Source organism: Zootermopsis nevadensis, unplaced genomic scaffold (assembly GCF_977971745.1).
Source record: "Zootermopsis nevadensis isolate Lab colony 2312 unplaced genomic scaffold, Znev_1.0 Znev_ptg000052l, whole genome shotgun sequence".
NCBI classification, from domain to species: domain Eukaryota; kingdom Metazoa; phylum Arthropoda; class Insecta; order Blattodea; family Termopsidae; genus Zootermopsis; species Zootermopsis nevadensis.
This window is the reverse complement of record NW_028259184.1, coordinates 120,372-136,762: the sequence shown is the minus strand read 5'-3', so window position 1 is coordinate 136,762 and position 16,391 is coordinate 120,372. Positions and strand designations below refer to the sequence as shown.

Genomic DNA, 16,391 nt, shown 5'->3' with positions numbered 1-16,391 from the left:
AAGAAATATGAAACAATAACAAAACGAGGAGGAGGTGAATTAGTTTGAATTAGAACACAGTTTGAAAAGAACTACAAATTATTAGCCGGGTCACTTTAATGCAATGGCGGACCATTGGGGACCCAGAAATAATCTTACAATTCGATATTAGCACAAAATTTAATCTCATTAACAATAACGAAAAGAATATGAAAATATCATAAATTTATTCTAAAATTGTATTGGTTTAAAACTATTCTTCAAAACAGATTACGTGTTTTTTTTTACTCGTACGTATATTTTATACATTAAAACCAGAAAAATGAAGTGTGCCAAACTTACCAAAAAATAACTTTGTATTAAGTTATTTGTATGTTTACTTTCCTGATACGTGAATCGAACTGACAAACATAATCTTGAGATATTCGGAAATAGTTCGGGAAAGTTTAAGCATTTGGCACCGACGCCCGCGGCGAGTCTGTAAAATTGGGGTGGGGGACACTTGACAGATGAGCACATTGTTTGTTTGACAGTGAAGGATCCGTGCTTTGTGATTCAGTTTGGAGAACAGTTTTTCCTGATAGGACGGCAAAACGCGAAGCATTGTAAATTTGACAATAAACACTCGTCCAGCCAAGGTTTATAACCGTATATTTATATGCATACTTTATTCTGTTCTTACATGTTTGTTCGGTGTATAATATGCAACGCTGCAAGAATTGAAACAAAGGCTGGCTTGTCCTCTCGCGTTTGATATACCTTCCAAACCTAGCCCTCGTGCCAAGGTCACCCGAGTTGTCAGGCGAATGTAGTCTAGTGACGAGCAGAACACGTGTTTATTTCGACACGTAACTTCGCAAAACGAAATCCGTTGCTGTTTGTGAAGCATTCAGCGATGCTTATTCTAACAATGTAGAAGTACCGAATAAGACAACAACACACAGAATTGTAACAAAACATCAGGTCATAGGGAGTCTCTGTATGACTTAGAGAAGCTGATGGACGTAAGGTTTTCGCAATAGATTAAAACTAACAAAGAACTCGCTTGTCTTGTTATATTTATGCTACCAAAGCTTATAAATACTGTTATTGTTTGAGTTGCGTTTTAAATGGACTATTCTGTAACTTTTATTGACCATGGGGTTAAACTAACTAACTAACTAGATGGCTTACCGAACCCGAAGGTTCATCACCGAATTAACCAAAGCCCTCCACCGGACCAACAAAATCCAGTCTCCTTCAACTCCTATCTCCCATAGATCCCGCCTGAGATTATCCTCCCTTCTACGTCTAGGTCTCCCCAGCGGTCTCTTCCCTTCAGGCTTCCCAACCAATACCCGGTGCACACCTTGTCCCATCCATGCGCGCTACATGTCCCGCCCATCTCACTCTTCTCGACTTAATCACCCTCACAATACTGGGGGAGCAGTACAGATTTTTAAGCTCGTCATTGTGCAGTTTTCTCCACGCCCCATCGTCTTCCCTCTTAGGCCCAAATATCCTCCTCAACACCCGATTCTCAAACACCTGCAATCTGTGTTCCTCCCTCTGAGTGAGAGACCATGTTTCGCACCCATACAAAACAACAGGCAAGATTATTGTTTTGTATACTTTAATTTTCAGGTTCTTAGAAATCAGACGGGAAGACAAAATATTTTGGACTGAGAAGTAGCAAGCATTTCCGGAATTTAGTCTCCTCCTAACTTCCTCACGAGTATCATTTTGATTTGTTATTGTTGTTCCCAAATATTTGAACTTTGTAACCCTTTCAAAGGATTTATTAGCCACCCTAAGATAATTTTGCCCGCCTGTCTTCTGATGACGAGATACTAACATGAACTTAGTTTTTTCTGAATTTACTTCCAGCCCCACTTGTCTACCAGCCTCTAGTAAAACTTCTGCGTTCCTCTTTATTGTATTAATATCGTCCCCCAATAAATTAACATCATCAGCATATGCCAATAGCTGATGTGTCCCATATTGACCATGGGGTTAATCAGTGCAATCTTAACATGTTACATCATTCTTATAGAGGGTTGCTAGCTGCGAGTAGTTGGGACAGGAGAAAGTAGTCCATCTATCTGTCTCCTAAGCAGTCTGCTGTTATACACAGCTGACAAGGGGCTACGTCTTTGAAGCAGGAATGCAGACAGCGTGTAAGATAATTTAGTAATGGTGCAATCTGTCGATACCTGCTTGAATCGAGAAACAGGGAAAAAGTTATAATTGGCGTTGTGATAAATTACGTACACGCAATGAAGACGAATTGGGGGGAGGGGTTATAAATGTTAAAAGCCTTTGATAAAATAATGTTTGGGAACATGAACGTAAATCAATAATATGGCTTCTGTGGAATTTCTTGTGTAAATTTTGATATGCTGATGATAATTTATGAACCATTGCAATTAGGCATGAGAAATTTTGTATCGAGATAGATCATTGCCATCACGAAGCTTAACATATTAAAAATTACAAGATGGTGCAGAATTTGAGACTAAATAATAGGTCAGCGTGTTCCGTATCTACCTTTGAGGAAATTATGTACAAATCATGTCCTTTTAATTGATGAATATTGTTGTCCCTACCAAATTGAATGATTCTATCTCTCTCTCTCTCTCTCTCTCTCTCTCTATCTCTCTCTCTCTCTGCGTGGCTGTGCAGTCCGTGAAGGACCTTGGCCTACTCAAGACATGTCCCAGACCACGCGGCCACTGTGATCGGCAAATAGACATTCATTTTGAAGGAATGAAGAGTTCATAAGTTTCTTCTTAGTACGTCTATTATGTCATGTTTGTCTCAATGTAACAGGAATTCCTACAAAGTGATTAGTTAATTATTCCAGCATCCGCAAACAAAATTTAGTGGCAGTCTCTACAAGTCCAAGGTAACCTATAATAAATACGCAGAGTCAACTTTTAAAGGAAAATGTATTCAATGGTTTCATTATTAAAAATTATCGTATTTTTCAGTCGAAGTATTAGGGCAAATGAATGTAATTTCAACTATGTGGGCGGATTTGTGTGTATGTGTTGTAGAAAACTAAGCCAGAATGTTTTCTTTTTGTCTAATATTACGTCAGATGATGCATTTGGGCCCCCATTAAGAAGAATAAAGGTCCACTGGGAGACATAAGGAGTATCTGACAGTGAGCTGTATTGGTAATGGATAATGAGAGTTCCTTTACACATCGTAAATATTTTTGTGATTGAGTTAACATGTTATACTATAAGGGACGTCATTTGTGAAAAAAGGGTAAGATTTCTGTCTTCTGGGTTGTTGCGCTGTGTAGTCTGGTCGATGTTAACCAACGTTTCAGAGGTCATACTGCCTCCATCATCAGAGTATGAAGATTTCTGTCTTCTGGGTTGTTGCGCCGTGTAGTCTGGTCGATGTTAACCAACGTTTCAGAGGTCATACTGCCTCCATCATCAGGGCGATGAGTATGAAGATTTCTGTCTTCTGGGTTATTGCGCTGTGTAGTCTGGTCGATGTTAACCAACGTTTCGGAGGTCATACTGCCTCCTTCATCAGAGTATGAAGATTTCCGTCTTCTGGGTTGTTGCGCCGTGTAGTCTGGTCGATGTTAACCAACGTTTCAGAGGTCATACTGCCTCCATCATCAGGGCGATGAGTATGAAGATTTCTGTCTTCTGGGTTATTGCGCTGTGTAGTCTGGTCGATGTTAACCAACGTTTCGGAGGTCATACTGCCTCCTTCATCAGAGTATGAAGATTTCCGTCTTCTGGGTTGTTGCGCCGTGTAGTCTGGTCGATGTTAACCAACGTTTCAGAGGTCATACTGCCTCCATCATCAGGGCGATGAGTATGAAGATTTCTGTCTTCTGGGTTATTGCGCTGTGTAGTCTGGTCGATGTTAACCAACGTTTCGGAGGTCATACTGCCTCCTTCATCAGAGTATGAAGATTTCCGTCTTCTGGGTTGTTGCGCTGTGTAGTCTGGTCGATGTTAACCAACGTTTCAGAGGTCATACTGCCTCCTTCATCAGAGTATGAAGATTTCCGTCTTCTGGGTTGTTGCGCTGTGTAGTCTGGTCGATGTTAACCAACGTTTCAGAGGACATACTGCCTCCACCATCAGGGCGATGAGTATGAAGATTTCTGTCTTCTGGGTTGTTGCGCCGTGTAGTCTGGTCGATGTTTACCAACGTTTCAGAGGTCATACTGCCTCCATCATCAGAGTATGAAGATTTCTGTCTTCTGGGTTCTTGCGCTGTGTAGTCTGTTCGATGTTTACCAACGTTTCAGAGGTCATACTGCCTCCATCATCAGAGTATGAAGATTTCTGTCTTCTGTGTTCTTGTGCTGTGTAGTCTGGTCGATGTTTACCAACGTTTCAGAGGTCATACTGCCTCCATCATCAGAGTATGAAGATTTCTGTCTTCTGGGTTGTTGCGCTGTGTAGTCTGGTCGATGTTTACCAACGTTTCAGAGGTCATACTGCCTCCGTCATCAGAGTATGAAGATTTCTGTCTTCTGGGTTGTTGCGCTGTGTAGTCTGGTCGATGTTAACCAACGTTTCAGAGGTCATACTGCCTCCATCATCAGGGTGATGAGTATGAAGATTTATGTCTTCTGGGTTGTTGTGCTGTGTGGTCTGGTCGATGTTAACCAACGTTTCAGAGGTCATACTGCCTCCTTCATCAGGGCGATGAAGATTTCTGTCTTCTGGGTTGTTGCGCTGTGTAGTCTGGTCGATGTTTACTAACGTTTTAGAGGTCATACTGCCTCCATCATCAGGGTGATGAGTATGAAGATTTATGTCTTCTGGGTTGTTGTGCTGTGTGGTCTGGTCGATGTTAACCAACGTTTCAGAGGTCATACTGCCTCCTTCATCAGGGCGATGAAGATTTCTGTCTTCTGGGTTGTTGCGCTGTGTAGTCTGGTCGATGTTTACTAACGTTTTAGAGGTCATACTGCCTCCGTCATCAGGGTGATGAATATCGCCCTGATGACGGAGGCAGTATGACCTCTGAAACGTTGGCTAACATCAACCAGCCTACACAGCGCAACAACCCAGAAGACGGAAATGTTCATACTCACCGCTGTGAGAACCTCAAGTCTTACAAAAACTATCTTAACTCAAATCTAAAAGATTGTGACGATAGTGCGTTATTTGAATAAAAAGTTTTTTGGATGTTTTCCATCGTATAATAAAACTGAAAGACGTTTCGGAGATGGGAGTCTATCTCCGTCTTCAGGTAACCTACTCTATTGGGCCCAATCGATAGAGGTAATCCCTAACTCGTTCAATTTTATTATCTTATTAGACGATGAAAAGCATCCAAAAACTTTTTATTTTAAAAACTATCTTAAACTTAAGCTTAAAAGTAATAAAAGCAGGCGGTTATAATTTTCCTACCCGTTTGATGCCCCCGAAACGTCTTTTTAAGTGACTTTTAGTAGACACTGAGTTTGATATATCTGACTCGTGGTATGAAGTTGTGTATTAAGTTATTTATTTGTGAATTATATATTTTAAAATCAAGTATATTAAAACACTTCTACCAAAAATATCCAATGTTTTCACGTAAATATTCTGTGTAACGAAAAGTATAGTTTTTATTCCTTTTTATAACCAGTATTGTATGGTTATATCTGGGAGACGCTACGCGTTTGGTTTTGCTGAACTTTCATTTTTAAGTTGTAATTGCGTCGATGGCGCTCTGCAGGGTAATGACGTTTCTGTCTGCGGTTTGTGGTTTATGCGATACTGATCTATCTGCTATAGGAGAATCGTTGCTATTAGGCGACTCAATACTAGGGCGTTCTCATCAGAGGGAATACGTGAACATTCTCTTCTTCGTCTATCGTCACTGAGATCCGGGGAAGGAATTTTGGGCATGTTTGTTTATGTGGAAAATCAATAACCCCACCTCCCATCCCCGTTTTCTTGTTCAGAAAAGTCTGTTGTAGTTTACATACAACTCAAATTATCCCTCAAACATTGGATGGCTACACACGTTAGATACCACTGTCTCAAACAATGCTTTTGTTTTGCGTTGTATGATACTGGAACATAACAGCACGAATTTTATTTCCCAGTTTCAAAATTGGTGACTCAATTATACTCATTCCTTTTCATAACAATTTTACTTTTACGTAGTGCTACTTGACAGTGTACTCGTTAAATCCGGTACAGAGGAAATATAACTTCCTAATTCTACAAAAACCGTGTCGGTGAAGTAACTGTTAGGTCTACATCAGATGGAGAAATTGTCACTAATTTAATCTTTATTTATTTTATTTATTTATTTAGTGTTCTGTCTGACGACAGGTCCATATGAACAGGATCCTTCCATCCTTTTCTCGGACTGGGACCTGTTCATATACGTTCTTGGCAGATTATCCAGAAGTGGTTTGCCATTGCCTTCTTCTGTGTGTGAATGGAGTAATTGTTGGGATGCCACGGAGAAACCGGGGAAGCCCGCGGAGGAAAACTCCGTGTTGCCTAGACCACGGCCTTGCCCAACACAAGTTATAAATTCGGGCACCTCCGGGAATCGAACCCGAGACCCCAGGATTATAATTATAAGGCCAGTGTTCTAACCGCTAGACCGCCGTGGCACGGTTACTTTAATCTAAGAGAATATAATTATGGCAGATATGGAAGATGATGGAGGCAGCAAGGATCTTTAAAAGTTTGGTTAACTAACAGACTCCGCGGCCTTACGACCCATAATAGATCCGTCTTCGTATTCACCCCCGTGAGAAACTCAAATCCTACATAGTTATGTCAGTTTATAGGCTTTTCATTTTTAGTAAAAGATACGCCACTACCTAATTAGAGAAAACTGCATTAAGATTTAAGACGTACTCTTAGTAATTTATTATAAAATAAACGAGAAGTGTCTCAGCAAACATTACATTTATAAAGTAAATTAAATCAAAACTAAAATATCTTTTGTAGGGTCTCGGAGTCGATGTGTTGTGTTTTTTGAAAGATAAATAAGCTGCCTTTCCGGGAATTGATTTCGGGTCGTTCAGTTTAGTTATTACACTGACTGAAATGCTGTACTGAAAAAGAACACTTCGTGATTCCATCATTTCTGAGTTGCATATGATTTGGAAGAAATGCCAACTCTTAATAATCGAATCTACATTAAGCCAGTAACGATTACGTTTTGATTTTGATTTTTCGAGTTAATGAATTCGTTTCATCAAATGTAACCCAACAATTCGTCTGTAAATTCATTCAGTTACTTAATTGTCCATCGAGAGAATTTAAATTTATATTATGGAATTTATTTACAATAAATTGTTCTGTGCTGGGGATTTAAGTAACACATGTTTCCAGCAACTTTACTAGTCCTGAGGGAATTTATTTCGTACGCTACCTGTGCAGGGTGGATGGAGAAACCCTTGGGGTGGGGGGGGGAATCAGTAATGAGTTTGTAAGTGACTTACATGGTGATGGGGTCTAATTGCTAGGGGTCGCACAGAGAATTTCTTAATTATAAAAGTGCAACAACTTTTAACATTATTGTAATCGCATCGCTGTTTGACTTGTAACTTAATCTCTTTTAAATGGATGGAAATTTACCTACAGACCATCTGTACGCGTCCGAATTGTGATGCTTATGCAAAGACAACTTTATCTTTCACTACATATTCCGATTTATTGGCAATTCTCCTTAAACCAGTGAAAGGGGCCATTGGTTACTACGGACATCTGTAGGTTTTTGTTACTTTTGAAACTACGTAAATATTGCTTATTTTTAATCGAATCCCAAACTTCCTCTGTAGTCCGTAGGTAATGTAGGTTTCCTTCTTTACGTTGATTCTATTTTTGTTATATGCCAAATAATAAATAATTTTAATATAATTTATAATGTAATAATTTATGTGGTGGAACAGTAGTGATGTATGTTACATCCGAGAAAGGAAATGGATTAACCTTTAATATTTTGATACTATTACAGTTTCTCATAAGCCGGGAAACCTCAGTCGGTATTGTGTGTAACTAAATACGGATCAGACGGCCGGGATTCGAGGCAGTGAATTTTTATCGTAATGTTTTGAACTCTTCGGTATCTGCATTTGTGAAGGTACTCTGGTTGTACAGACAGGGGAACTTCTCACTTAACCCCTGTTTTTTTCGGGGGGGGGGGGGGGGGGGCTCGGTTCCATCTTGTACAAAGTCCGTATAGGTTACTCTACCCCTCTTTTATATCTTTCTTGGCGAAATATCTCAATATCGAAGGTAGCAACTGAATGATTGTCATTCCTACGTCATGCTCGGGACGCGCTATGTTCAGATTTAAAAACAGAGATCGGATTACTGAAGTTTTTCAAAAATCCTTTTAGATAGTACCAGACTAAAATCTTAAATTATGGCACTTCCTTCCATGTCCTTTCATATTTATTATTCATTAATCATGAAATCTTTCGACACTATATGATCTGAGCTACTGACAGCATCATTATATAAATAATAACATAATAAGTAACTTATATTTAATCCTAAAAATCGTAAGTACAAATTCAGTTTCGACCTTAAAGAACACACATAATTCCCTGTTAAAAATCAGTTCTCTAAAACTGTGGGAAAATTGTAGTTACTTGTTCTGAATATCTTACGAAACGCATAAATATATTCTGTCAAAATGGAGAGTTACTGAATGTTAAAGCAGGTGGTAAATATAGTTACTACTAAGCTTTGAAATACTTAACTCGCTAATTCTGCGTATCAGATTCCTGGTTGAGAGCTGATAATCGTTTAGTTAGGAAATTGTCCTCATATCGTGGAAGTTTCATTATCGTGTTCCTGAGTCAGCTGAGTCTAATCCACATATCTCAGACCTGCTTTTGTAAGAACACCTTTAATGGCATTCTCCGTTTTACGTCATGTCTTCCAAGTTTTGCCCCTTCCATCCACCGCTTCGTTATCCCTCACTACATTTATATACACGACACAAGTGATTTGCATACCTTCGTACTTAAAACGCTGAAGCCATTGGGCTCACGTGCTCCCATAAACTGGTACATGACCCAGCGAATTATTCCGACTCAAAGGCAACACTGTTTGCTACACCCACGACAAAAATGCAAATCAAAAGGATTATTCTGAGACGGGCAAGGACTGATTTACTTTTGATGAATTCTTTTGGTCTGTTTTCGTGTCTGAATTATCGCTTAACTCTTTACAGGGTAGCAATAACCAGTGTATCACAATATTTGATTTAATTTGTTTGTTACAGTGAAAAGCGAATCTATTTTCTAAATCACATACCAAACAACAAACATGAACAAGATCCTAAGGCTTTAAACTTTCTACTTTCAAAATTTAATTCACGATCGTCATATCATATATGCATCTGAAAATCCAGTCTTCGTCTGTTGGTTACGATATATTTGTTACAAATAAGCACTATTAAATCCCTGATTATACGACTTGAATTAGTTTTAAACGGGTAATAGTCCATGAGTCGGGGTTGGGTTGAGGAGGGGTGAGGCGGTACGCCACTCGTTTACTCTTAATCCGGGATTAAATTAAACGAAATCTAGTTAATCAGTGTATGTTCCTCTTCAGACCCCCCACCCCACCCCTCCAAATCTGAACTCGAATCTTGCAAGGGGATGGGTATGATAGTGGATAAAATGGTCCTTCTAGAACCCAGTTTTTGTAAGTTTGGTTACAGTTTAAGAACGGCAATTTTTATTTCTTCACAGAGAATGCCTAATCTTGACTTTCCTTCCAAAATGATCCACCAGGTACTGGAATCTTTGCTTTAGGGTCGAACGTTTTTCCTTGTCGTCTTATTTAAAGAAATCCTCTCCTAAATATAAGGCGATAATATTGAAGTAACGCGTACCCTATCGAATTAGAATAAAAGTATGGCCTCAAATTATTGTTTGTATGGGAGAAAAGTACGTAGTTTTTATTGTAGAACGCATGAAGTACCTGACTACATTGCACACATCACATACATAACCATTATTATCCCATCTCTTCACCACTTTATGGGGTATGTACTTCTATGTACCCGAGACAGACCTTGTCCCTAAGGAACATAGGGCAGCAGCTATTTCCGGGATACATTTTGTTTTTAATATGTATTACATGTATTATATTATTTTATTTTACGACGGCGTCTTTCGAATTATGTATGAAGTTCCCAAAATTGCAGTTTTCTGAAGTTCCCTGACGTCGTGTTCGCCCGGGATGTTGGCCAAATCCATTATTATTTCATTATTATTATTATTATTACTGGTGGTTGCTGACAATTTGCTTTTAAATAATTTTTAGCCCGCTGAGTTAATATTTACAACTATTGGTTTAACTGCATTATATTTTCCATCATTCTTGACCGGTAATTTGCCAATAACGATAATAATAATGAACCAATGTGGGTTATACTAGTGTGTAAAATGGTGTCGTGAAAATCCAAAGTCTGCAATTTTCTATATTTTCATTGAATTACATCTGACGTATTTAAAACACCAAATTTTCTTTTCCACATTTTATGTTTATTGAGAGTGAAATACTTCTTTCCTTGCCTTTGTGTACCAACTTTCATTATCTTCATGTAATTTCTTGTTAATTTGATTATTATTTGGTTGCATGTATTATATTTAAATAGTAATAGTGATGTTATGGAAAACAATTATGAGGCTTACTGGAATAGAACAGTAATTACAGAACACAACAAAACAAATCAATTTATATCTACACCTTACTGACCTGGCTTTCGATTATGCAGACACACCCAGACGGCCTAAACGTAAAATCATTAATGCATATGTGAAATTGACACAAAGAATTAAAACTTGTGTATAATGAAATAAGTGAAAAGTAAGCTAATTGTAACGTAATCCCACACGTCTTAAGGCGTAAATTTGGATAAAATGTCTCACATTCTATACTCGATACAAGCATCAACTTAATACTAATACCATGACTAATGCCAATTTATAGTCTTACATTTTCACTAATCTTGTTTAAATGCAGAATTATTGTAGGCCTGGTTAAAGCCAATGTAAAACTGAAAAATTAAAGATGATACTAACGACGTAATGATAATTCCGAAAATGAAAATTACGGCCCCTTAAATCACTGATATTTAAAAGTAAATTATGGTCAGCCACAAACTTTATTTAATGTCATCTTTTATATTTGAGTCGTCAGTAAAGTTAACTGTTTATATTTGCTTACAGAAAATAACTCCGATACTCGATGAGTCTATAAATCTATACGTTCTTGTTACATCAAGAGTTTGTGCGTTTGGTAGGAAACTCCCTCCCGTACCTTGGACGATGTTTTGTCTGATACAGCTGTCGTGATCTCTCTCTCCAGTCAGAAAACTGGCCCGCTAATATAAACTTGAAAGCCACTGTGCAGGGAATCCCCCAGTCTGTCGACGTCAGACTCTCAAGGCTTTTAAGGGTTGTCACATGTAATGAGTTCCTTTCTGGCACTTAAGTTTTGCAGAGAGCACTTTGATTTCAGCCACAATCCCTATATAAAGTAATAACTACCCCTCCCTCCCCACCTGCCACTCAGTTCTACCAAAATTTTACATGTTGGCGAATAAGTAATTAAAAAGATTCATTAGTCCAAATTTGGAACTCAAATTAGTATCATTAAAAGTTTTTGGTTTCGAATTGATGGAGTGGGAACGCCTATAGTGAAACTTCTCTTCAATTTGTATTCTTGAGGCCAGTTGTGACGTGATGGATACAGATGAATGTTTAATGAAGCACTTTCTCTTACGTATGTCGTGCTAGGTTTGTTTTAGATAATTTTTACGCAGAGAAGATGCTCTTACAAGTATTAAAAACAGCCACAAGATTTTATAACGCATCTTATGTGCTCGGAGCTGTGATAGTTTAGTACTACTGAGTGGGTTAGACGGTCGGAGCCGATTTCTAAGAGTGGCTGTCTCTCTGGCACCGTCCATTGGACATAAAGACGAAGCCTCGAGCTGAAAGGTGACCACATCCATCTAATTTCAAAAACAGGAACATGTGGAGTATTACCTCCGCTCCTCCCATACGCCTTTCTGTTGTATTTCATAAACTAACGGAGTAACTTAAACCTTAAATATTTTTTTTTATTCGAAAGACTTAAAGTTCAAATCTTGGTCCAGAGACCGGTTATTCGGACTAATGTTTGTCTTAGGTTTTCTCAGGCGCTCCAGAGAAATACCGGAACAGTACTTTAATTTAAACCGTGACTCCGCATTTCATGTATTTTCTAACGCATTCCTCAGTCATCGTGTAAGTTAATGATGATGTCGTTAAATAAACAATAAGCCAAACGCAATTATTAAAAGTTGTTAATACGAAATGTTCATTGCAGAGAAATTGGGTCACTGTAATATGTACCTCTTTTAAGATTTCTTTTTAGTTTTGAGAATTATAAAAACTTTCTTCGTACGTTCAATGTGAGTTACATTCGTTTGATTTTAAGTTTAACCCGCAGTTCTGACTATTGCCTGCTGTTACAACTGACACATAATTATTTAATTTAGATAGCGCACTAAACATTGAGCGTGTAGAGAGCTGATTTTTCGTGAATAAAAATAAAAATTAGTTAATTTATTTTTCTGTAAAATCAAGAATGCATGAATTGCAGGGATGCACATAAAATGCGTACTCAGTTGGTAATTAAGGGAAGGGTAATTCACATTTGTCTTTTTCAATGTTCGTGTCAATTTAATCTAGATTATACACATATTACGGTTAATTACAAATGTTTTAAAGTTCTTGTAGAAGCCTAAATTTGAGATGTCTGGCTGGAACGTATTGGATTAGTCCACTGTACCTGAGTTTCGGTCTGATTCGTTTTCTGTGGCGTGATCATGGCCCACCGCTGTTTAAAGCGTCTTTGAACGAGAGAAAATAGAAACTTTACTGACTGTTTCAGAAATAATCCACTTAATTTCCCTACACGCAATTCTATATCCGTATAGTCTGATTTTCGGAAATAAAGTTGTGTTTTAAATAGAAATAAATACAAAAAAAATATTTAATAGGTACGTCAGAGTCATTATTTCATTTTATTCTTTTGTAGAGCCAGATATTCTGTATCTAATCATCGCGAAGTGGTTACTGTTTTTACTCAAGATCAGAGTGTGCTTATTGTTGTCAGAATGGGTCGCGCGATATGAAAGCCGAGACAGGCGAGTTTATTAGTGGAAGGGAAAGGGGGGGAAGGTCGCACGGCCTCAGCTGCGATGACTCACCGATCTGAACACAGCCAGAACTACAAAACCAACTGTTGCTGACACCCCTCTAGCGCGTGATTCGGACGAGTCCATCTCATACGACCAAAAACAAGTCCTTTGCGCAAGCTAATCTTCGAATTTCATCTAGATACTACATGAAATAACGTGCTTGTTTTTATGAACGACAAACCTCAACTCTGCTACTGATGTCTTCCATAACACTTGGTGTCATATAAGTCTTTTTTGGCAAGAAAAGTGTCAAACTCAGATGATCGTAATGTACTTTGTTTCATCAAATTTAATGACGTCTGATGTCCATAATAATAAACGTTTTCTGTTAGTCGTGACGAATAATTGGTTGTCAGCTTACTGGCTTGTACTAATATGCTATTGTAGAAACAGAAATTTTCGCTACGTGTTTTTTGCACAAGAATCACATTTAGTTTAAAATGTGGTAAGTCAACTTTTTCTGACTTGCCTTGTTCTGCTACGCATGTATTTCAGATATGATTCAGCACACGCGGTTGGATAATTTATATGGTCACAAGAAGCTAACCTTGACAGGATATGCGTTCTTTGTTGATTTAACAGCCTTTGCACCACTTTGGAGATTTAGGCGAAGGTGGAAGGATAATACTAAAATGTAATCTCAAATAAACTTGGTGTGATTGCGTTGATTGTTTGAAATACCCAGATACTGTCCAGTGGTGGGTTTTTTGAAGTCGGTTAGGTTAGGTTAGGTTCGCACAAAAGGAAGAATCATCCTTTCAAATTGTGGTGTAATGACAATGTGGAAATTGTTGAGTATTATGGAGCCCTTCCCAAAAAGGAAATTATTGATAAGAAAAATCAAAAGAGTAAATTAGATTTTTACAAATTTTGTTTTCACTAAATTAAATAAGCTCAAAGGGAAGGGCATTGATACTTTTACGTTTACCGACAATGTAATCTATTCACTTACATAATCTAACTACTGTAATTTCTGTTAACACTAACTCAGTTGCAAGCACAGTACAGTACAACCCCTCTATAACGCGGTTCCGGATATAACGCGGGTACCTCATGTCCCCCCATAGTACAGCAAAAAGGAAAAATGTGCATCAATTATCCTTCACACAGAACTCAAAATTATATTAAAATGCAAGCCAAATTAATTATTTATTACTTTTTCCGTAAAAATCAATCGTAACATAGTCAAATAAGTATGTATTATCTTAAATGGCGATAGTCTATCAATACAGTACGTCCAGTACTTAAACCGATTTTTCTGATGCACTCCCTTAATAACGCGGTTTCTCTATAGCGCGGGTTTACCCCTGTCCCCCGCGACCCGCGTTATAGTGCGATTGTACTGTACTAGCAATACGTACTGTAGTCCAGTGAAGGGTTCAAAGTCTCACACCTTCAAACATAAGCCAATCCTCAGTTAGAAGACATTCAGTCAGAAATTCAAAACAACAAAATACTAACTGTAAACATTTCCCATAAAAGCATTGAAGCTAAGTGCATGCACGAACCTGTCCAGCTTACAACAGAAGGGGTGACCAAGTTCCAGGATATAGGGGTGTCCAGGATATAGGGTATTGTGGACATGTAAAATTGTGTGGCCTTGTAATCCTGGGCGTCTCGGGTTCGAATTTATAACTTGTGTTGGGCAAGGCCGTGGTCTAGGCAACACGGAGTTTTCCTCCGGGGGCTTCCCCGGTTTCTCCGTGGCATCCCAACAATTACTCCATTCACACACAGAAGAAGGCAATGGCAAACCACTTCTGGATCATCTACCAAGAACGTATATGAACAGGTCCCAGTCCGAGAAAAGGATGGAAGGATCCTGTTCATATGGACCTGTCGCCAGACAGAACACTAAATAAAATAAATATAGAGGAGGGGTGTCCAGGATATAGGGGTGTCCAACTAGAGGGGTTTTACTGTATTAGTGTTGGAAAGTAATGGAAAATGAAGTACACGAGATATATAGAACACAAGAAGTGCATACAAATTGTTGGTCGAAACGTCTGAAGGGAAGTGACCACTTGGGAGTCTTGGCCAGATAATGTTAAAAAGGATCTTAGAGAAGTAAAATTTGAAGGTGAGACCTGGATGTAACTTGATCGGGATAGAATCCATTTGCTCGCTTTTGTTAACACGGGAGGAAATTTAAAACCATCGGCACTAGCTGAGTGATCGTCCACACACAACGATCACTTTCCACAACGGAGAAATAATCGCCACTGGACAGGAAGACGGCGTGTTGCTCAGATTTGATTCCGATCAGAGAAATCCATCGTTCTCACTTTAATCGAACCCCTGTCATCCGGCCTCTATCCATAATATTATTAGTTGAGCCATCCGAGAATTGGTGTTGTGATTTTTAACTATTAATCGTGGTTTTCTGGGTTAACCACCAACGAGTCCACACGGCGTCACAACTTATAATGACTTGAATGGATTATCACAAATAGCCCGTAGATATGGATGTGTCAGTCAACAACATCTTTTCTCGTGTGTGTTTATGAAACGGCAGTTTCAACACCTGCAAGGTCCCCTGTAACTTTCGTGAATCTGGGGCACTTCTTTTCCGTTCTGTGAATTATTGGTCCTCTGATAGCATTCTCTTAACTTTGCTTGATTCAGATTTCAGGTTCTCACGGCGGGCGAGTATGAAGGTGACTGTTCTTCGAGGTTGCGCCCAAACGGATTTTAAATCCAGAGAAGACAAACGAACTGTAATTGACCGCGGCGGCCGGTCATGTGCTCAGATACGATCACAGGAACACTTTGCCGGGTTCGGTCATACATCTTTAAAGTTATTTTTCAGCTATGTTTCTGATTAAATTAAACATTTTTAAAACTGAAACAAGGTATTCTATCAAAATAAATGGACCTCAGAGGCTTTATAGCTTTTGCAAACCCCCCAAAAAGTAATTAGTTGAACTTAGGTTAGGAATTGTATGGAATTTGATATTTCAAAAGAAAGTTGCTTCTAACTGAAGAATCTCGGCACAGAAAGCTTCAAAGACTGAATATAAACCCTCACTTACAATTTTGTTTGTGAAATAACGCCATATTCCTTTCAAAATATTATGGTTGAAAGATGGAGGTTCAAAGCGTCTCTCCGACCGGAGTGGAGGATTTGAGACACTGCACAGTGACGTATGATATAAAAGTGATAATATGTTATTCTGCCTGAATATAATAGCACACTGATGAGTAGAGAATATAACAAG

General features: G+C 38.6%; 1 long non-coding RNA gene across 1 annotated transcript; it reads left to right on the top strand.

The window, feature by feature from the left end:
* Positions 1 to 1,522: 1,522 nt before the first annotated feature.
* Positions 1,523 to 16,024, top strand: LOC147871492 (uncharacterized). Its single transcript, XR_015538761.1, has 2 exons — positions 1,523 to 2,863; positions 15,799 to 16,024. It is a non-coding gene; the product is annotated as an uncharacterized LOC147871492 (long non-coding RNA).
* The last annotated feature ends 367 nt before the right edge of the window (positions 16,025 to 16,391 follow it).